Source organism: Euprymna scolopes, chromosome 35 (genome assembly GCF_053919585.1).
Source record: "Euprymna scolopes isolate OS-2025 chromosome 35, ASM5391958v1, whole genome shotgun sequence".
Lineage (NCBI taxonomy): Eukaryota > Metazoa > Mollusca > Cephalopoda > Sepiida > Sepiolidae > Euprymna > Euprymna scolopes.
The window spans coordinates 26,687,451-26,694,950 of record NC_136516.1 but is presented as its reverse complement, the minus strand read 5'-3'; the positions used below and the strand labels follow the sequence as shown (position 1 = coordinate 26,694,950).

The following is a 7,500-nucleotide window of genomic DNA, read 5'->3' as shown; positions in this document are numbered from 1 at the left end:
AGAAGAAAGAAGGGAAAAAGGAGGCAAGAAAGAATGTTTGATGCGTTTAAATACATTTTGGACCGGCTCCAAAACAAGATTGCTTCTGCTGATATTTTGGTTTTTGGAAAGCCGTTAAAAAGGCAATCTTCTAAATTTTCTCATTGGTCGCTTGTGTCTTCAACTACGTCCGCCAGGAATATGTTCATTTTACTTTTCTTGTTGTGAGAAAAGCGTGTGGACGAATTTGAAATTATGTCGTTACTGGAAGAACTTATTTTTGTGCAAAATGCGCGGGGAAAATTGAAATGAATAAACGTTCGTTTATTTGCGCGCGAGCGTGTGTGTGTGTGTGTGTGTGTGTGTGTGTGTGTGTGTGTGTGTGTGTGTGTGGGATATAGGATTATCTGTCTGTCCTCCTGATGGGTGTGAAATTTAGACGAGACATTTTGTCTTTCAACTCTGTTATGAACGTGGTTGTAGGTGAGATCTCCGTGTGTTGATCAAAATATTGACCCAGTAGAGTCAAAGTGGAACCGAAAAATACCTCCGCCAGTGTGCTTTGTAAATCTTCTTTTACAGAGTTCCGTATCATTAATAGTATCAAAGGTATATTGTCTGCCCAGTCTGTGCTGTTCAGACTCATTGCCAGGGAGGTTTTGAACTGCCTGTGAAAGCGTTCAACAACGCCATTCGAGGATGGGTGATACGCCGTAGTCTTGATGTGATTTGTTCCCAGTAATTGATTAAATTCCGCAAAGAGTGTCGATTGGAACTGCGAACATCTGTCTGTCGTAATGACTATGGGTACTCTGAAAATGGCTATCCAGTCCTGAAGTATGGCTCTGGCTATTGTTGAAGCTGAAGTATCCTTAATGTTGGTGAATCTAGCATCCGGTGTGCTAAAGAAACCCAGTGGTGATTTCGCGTGTCCGTGAATTTTGTGCTTTTGACAAGGTATGCACGTCTTAGTCCAATTTCAAATATCTGTGTTTATATTCGGCCACAAAAATGCGCGGGGAAAATTGAAATAAACAAACGTGTGTGTGCGTGCGTGCGTGCGTGCGTGCGGCGCGCGTGTGTGTGTGTGTGTGTGTGACAGCATAGGCTAGACTAGCAGAACTCCCAAGGCAGGAATCAGGCGTTCAGCCATAGTTGGCAGCTCTTACCATTAGGCTATAAAAGCGCTCGTAAATTATATATATATATATATATATATATATATATATATATATATATATATATATATATATATATATATAAATGAAAATTACAATTGAATTTACCAAAATGATCCAAGATGGTAAAATTAAAGAATTATAAATATTAAAGAATTAATATTTATAAAGAGCAAAACAGTTAATAAAATATGTTAAAAAAAAACACTTTGAAATGAGTTAAAAACATATTTAATCTGAAAAGGAAACACTAGATAAATGGATAGTCCTTAATCCGCGGAGTTTCGAAGAAATACTCTCCTTCTCATCAGAGGGTAGGAATTAACAAAATGCGGGATCGGATTTTGCATGCAGAAGTATTTGATGAAACAACAAGTAAGTCAAAGATCTAACTTGAAAACAAAATAAGTTAAGCAGAGGGAATATGGTGAAGAAAAAGGTTAGGGTTAGGGTAAAATGTAAAACTTCAAGAAAGTTAAAAGAATTTCCATTGTATTTTACTTGTACAAATGGAAATTCTTTTAACTTTCTTGAAGTTTTACATTTGGATTTTACCGTCACTGGATTTTTTTATCTTCCACCAGACTATCCATTCACGTGTAATCACTATATATATAATCACTATATATATAATCAATATATATATTGAGGGAATTAGACCGAGGGTCTAAAGAGCAGAGTTTATTTTAATGTACCAGTAAATGTATTAATACTATTAAAAGAAAACAGTGCTCGTTGTAATGTAGATATATAATTAGCTCAATAGGTATAGATATTCTAGAGCTATTTTAATATTGAGTAAAACGATTCATAATTTTGAATTAAAAATCAGTTTCGAAAGAAAAACAAACAAAATCAATAGATTTATTTTGATTTGGCTTGTTTTTCTTTTGAAACTGATTTTTAATTCAAAATTATGAATCATATATATATATATATGAGTTAAAAATAAAAATAAAAAACTATAAAAAATACTGTTCGAAACTCGCTCAATATATGTTAATGTGACATAGACTGACTTATATTTGGCGGGTTTGTAACAGTATTTTGGATAGTTTTTTTTTTTTTTTTTAACTTAACCGAGAGTCCGGCGCTATTTTTAATTCAATTAAAGTTGGTGACGTTACCACTGTACCAACATGGCACGCATATGAACTGATTAAAAATAAACTAAGATAAATTTACCAAATGTATAACGATTTTATTATTAATATTTTGGCCCCTTTTCGACCCCTTGAAAACTATTTTAACCGACTAAAGACCCATAAAAGAACGGCCCATAAAAGATCCAATCATTTGAGGCCCCTAGCGCCGCTCTGCAACTTTTTGTTTCAGGAGAGATAGAGTTTGAAAATATGGAGACACAGACAGACAGACAGACATAGTGAGTTTTATAAATTAGATTTTTGACGGGTTGCAAGTGAGTTTTTATGTGGTGACTAAATTGTATAAACACCGACGAGTCTTTGTTAGTGGCATGCAACTGTTTGTTTGATTCGTAGCGAATGAGGTTAATGGTGGTCGGAAGAGACGCATAATTACACACGCTTATTCATCTCTTATCAGTATGCGACGATGCAGCCGAAATTATTCTGTTTTCTGAAAGATCCGCAAATATTGTTTCGCAAAACGCAATTGCGACGAGAATAATAAAGGCAGACATATAACGACAACTAAGAGAGGCGTTCCCAAAGTAATCCCTCCTATTTTTTAATCCGCCCGAATGGATCACGGGGGATTGCAAATTGCATTGTTATGATGACTGAACTTATGCATTCATGAACTGAAAGCTTCATCTCTCTGATGCAAATATTGACGGTGTGAGACTTCGATAAAGCAACCCCTGTCATCGACGGGTGTCAGAAGCAGGAATGTATCATTGAATTCCTGGCAGTGCATTCAGAATGGTGGTGACTATGTAGAAATAAAATAAATTCTTGAGAACAAAAGTTGCTCATTTTAATGGTACCACTCCCGTCTTCGTAGCTCTTCACCATTTTTTGTTTAAAAAAAAGTAGGAGGCTTTACTTTTGGAAAGATTCTCGTAACTTAGAATAGTACACGAAAAAGATTTGACTTTTGATTCATCGCTGGCGACGACTGGCTTTCTCAGGATTCCAGTACTCCCGACGATCTTCCAATTTTCCTTTTTGCTTTTGTTGCTAAATTTTATCGGTTTTGATCATATCCTGTTCGTAACGCCATTTAGAGTTGGGGTGCTTAGTCTTGGAAGATAGTTACTGGTACACATGCTTTGTATTTGATAGATCTAGGAGAAAATAGTTCCTGGCTGCTTCCGGTTAGTCCAAGGGACAATACTGCCACCTCTACAGCAATAAAAAGGAGCAAATAATAACCTTAACCCTGAAAGTAATTAAGTCCAATTAAAAAAGAAATAAAAATCGTTGCTTTTGCTTCCCAATGCACAGTTAACAAAGTTAACGGAAGTAACGTTTTAAAAATTGTTGTGGTAATTCTTCTAATGCACTCACCTTCAAAAGACAGAAAGTCTGTTCTGTTTGCTGTCAATACATATGGGTTGGGAGAGGAAGAAGAGGAAGAAGAAGAAGCGGTAGACGTGGTTGGTTTTATGGGAGAGAGGATGAGACTAACCGCGGGAATTTCCGAGATTTGAGAAGGATAAAAGACCGAACTCGGATGGATAGGCCACTGTGATTTTGCTCAAGCAGAGAAAACGGCGAGAGGAGAGAAAAATCCCCTCCTTAAAAAAAGTTCCGGCTCAAGATGAGAAAGACAGTGAAGCTGGAGGACCCAGCAGTTTTCAAGCTATTTCGGCTCACAAATGGCAGGCAAAACATTTGATATCCAAGCACTCACCTCCAAAGGACAGAAAGTCTGTTATGTTTGCTGTCAACACACAGGGGTGTGGAGAAGAAGTAGAAGAAGAAGCAGTAGACGTGGAAAGAAACACATAAAATTGCATTAAAAAGTGAGACATTTTTTAAAATGAATTATCACCCTAAACGATACAAACAAAATAGAGAAAACGGGAATTCGTTTCACTTTTATAAAATATAATATATATATATATATATATATATATATATATATATATATATATATATATATATATATATATGGGGGGGGGTAGATTGTACGATTTTGTTTTTCACCATTTTCAGTTTAATGTCCTTTCTATATTTTGCTCTGTTTATATTTTAACGTACCTGTTGTTGATTGAGGTTCTCCAATTATATGGGTTAACGTCAAAAATAAAAAAATAAAAAACTGGTGAAATTATATTAAAAAAATGACTGTTTATGGTCGGACTAATTATTGTCTGGCATGTGTTAAGTTTCTGTTTATTGTATTATCATTGTATACTTATTTTAATTCTCTTCTTTTCCTCAGCTTTAAATGAAAAAAGAAAATTGTGTGAATTTTTTTTTTTTTCATTTCGTATTCAACGTTCTAAAAAGAAGACATGATTGTTTTAAAACGATTGTAATTTAAACGATTAGAGTGAGAAATGCTATATAAAGTAAAGGTATTATAACGAAATTTTTTTTTTAAATACATCATTTGAAATCAAAATTAAATATTCTGCAAGAACTTTCTAGTCAACCTAACATATTCAAAGAATGACTAATTATTGTTTGGTGTTAAGTTTCTTTTTTATTGTTTTATTGTTTATTCAAAACTACTTTGTTTTGCATTTTCTTTTTTATCTGATGATGATTTGATGAGGTTCATCTCAAGGGACCTCCGACCACCAAACGGAAAACTGTACTCAATTATTGTTATCTCAAGACTGTCCATAAACTGTAAACTGTCATAAAAGTGTCGTAAAACTCATGCCCACCCTAAAACTAACCATAAACTAACTCTAACAATATAGACCTTTCTGTCTTTTTTTCCCACTTTTACCAGACATTGATCAACAAACCTATTTAAGTTTTCTTTTGCGTGACTTGGTGAACAACTTCCTATACTTTTGTCTTACTGATAAACTTATTTCTTTTTTTTTTTGTTATAGTTTCTTTTCTTTTTTTTTCTTTGTATTTTGGGTGTTGATAGTATCACATTATTAGACTCTATTGCTGCTTCAACAAAGAATTTTCATTCCAAGCAAAACCACAAGTCCAGTCTATTTTTTTTTATTTTATTTGTTTATTTATTTGTTTATTTTATTTGTTTATTTATTTTTCATTTTATTTGTTTATTTATTTTTCATTTTATTTGTTTATTTATTTTCCATTTTATTTGTTTATTTATTTTCCATTTTATTTGTTTATTTATTATGTTATTTATTAATTTACTTTATTTTATTTATTTTTTTATTTTATTTGTTTATCTATTTTTATTTTATATTTTATTTTGTTTATTTATTTATTATTTTATTTATTTATTTATTTAATTTATTTATTTCTTATTTTATTTATTTTATTTTATTTATTTTGTTTATTTATTTATTTTTGATTTTATTAGTTTATTTATTTATTTTTTTATTTATTTTTATTTATTTTATTTTATTTATTTTTTTATTTATTTATTTTTGATTTTATTTGTTTATTTATTTATTTTTTTATTATTTTATTTTATTTATTTATCTATTTTATTTTTTGGTTATTTATTTATTTTTGCTCATTATATTTATTTTTAATTTAATTATTTATTTTAATTTTATTTATTTTTTTACTTTATATTTTATATTTTATTTATTTTTTAGTTTATTTGTTTATTTTATTTATTTATTTATTATTTGTTTTATTTTATTTTATTTATTTTTATTATATTTATTTTTTTAATTTTATTTACTTATTTTATTTATTTTTATTTTATTTATTCATTCTGTTTATTTATTTTTTATATTTTATTTATTTATTTTTATTTTATTCATTTACTGTCTATTTTATTTATTTATTTTATTTATTTATTTATTTTATTTATTTTTTTTTTGGGGGGGGGGGTGAAATAACAGATTTGCAAAATGAGATATTTTATGGAAACCAAACGAAAAACATGTTGCCACACCTGGACTGGTGCATCTACCACTAATCTCTCCCCCTTAAACAGGAGTTCTCAATCTGATAGGAGTACAAATAGCACTCGTTTTCTTAGTTTGAACAGCAGACTTGCAAAATGAGATTTTTTTATCCTGGCCAACTAAAAACGCCAGTCCAACCTGACACTCTCTGTTACTGAGGACCACCAAAAACTCCTGAAAAAGCTAACTCCAACTGACTGCCTCACTCTATAGAGTCGACTCTGACTCCCTCCTCCCCCTGCCCATAGACTGATATATATATATATATATATATGAAATAAAATGGAGGTGGAAGAACCTGTATACTCAACGTTTCGCCCGATTAATGCGGGCTTCTTCAAGAGGGATGGTCATTGACGAGAGAGTTGGAGGATGGGGCTATATATATAATGATGGGGGAGAGCAACGTGTTTCCTTATGTAAATTAGATATCATATATACATGTATATACATTTTATGAGAGAAAAACTAAATTAGAGTAAATTAGTGTAGTGGATTACGTCTAAAAGTTAAAATATCGTAGAGATTAAAAAAAAAATTGTGTTTGGAAATATAGCGGTGATAGATTAAATAAATAAAATGACACGAGATTACGAAAGAATTTTTTTTTTTTTTTTTTTTTTTTAAATTACAAATAATTGAATTGGGATAAAATAGCGTAGTAACTTAAAAGATGGTTGAGTATCCAGGTCCTTCCACCTCCATTTTATTTCATATCGTCGGATTTAATCCAGCTCAACAATCATATATGTACTTTTTTCTTCTGTTCCCTCCATCTTTCCCTTTGGCCAAACATCTCTCCCCCGCAACATCTACCATTCATATGAATCACAATAAACATGCAGATTAATGCATGTTTATTGATCATACAAGTACTTTATTTGAGAAAGAATCGGGGAAACCAGTGCTAACAACAGAATTAGGTCGGTCAACAAAAGCTGTACCATAATTCAGACGATTTTACGTTGTGTTATAAGTAGAGCTATGGCAACAGCATATTCTTTTCATTGTTTTGGCTCTCGAGTGTATATCTGACACTAATCAACCGAGAACCATGTCACTCTATATAAAAGCGTATAAGATATCAATAGATACACACTCGAAAGTCAAAACAATGAAAAGAATATGCTGTTGTCCTAGCCCTAGTTATAAGATAAAGGTATTAGGAAGTTGGGGGATGAGTTGAATAACTATGCAATCTGAACTAATGGCTTGGATATTTTAAGAACGATCCCAGTTCACTATATAGCACCACTATATAGCACCAAGAGTAAAAATATATTGGTACTCTATGGCTGACTGGGATAGCTTCTGTACACTTATAACTGATCTATC

The 7,500-nt window shown here is 31.6% G+C and overlaps 1 protein-coding gene across 1 annotated transcript in view; it reads left to right on the top strand.

Annotated features, from left to right (window-relative positions):
• Window positions 1-7,500, top strand: part of LOC145259753 (serine/threonine-protein phosphatase with EF-hands pef-1-like) — a 101,431-nt gene that overhangs the window by 78,900 nt on the left and 15,031 nt on the right. The gene's annotated exons all lie outside the window — the stretch shown is intronic.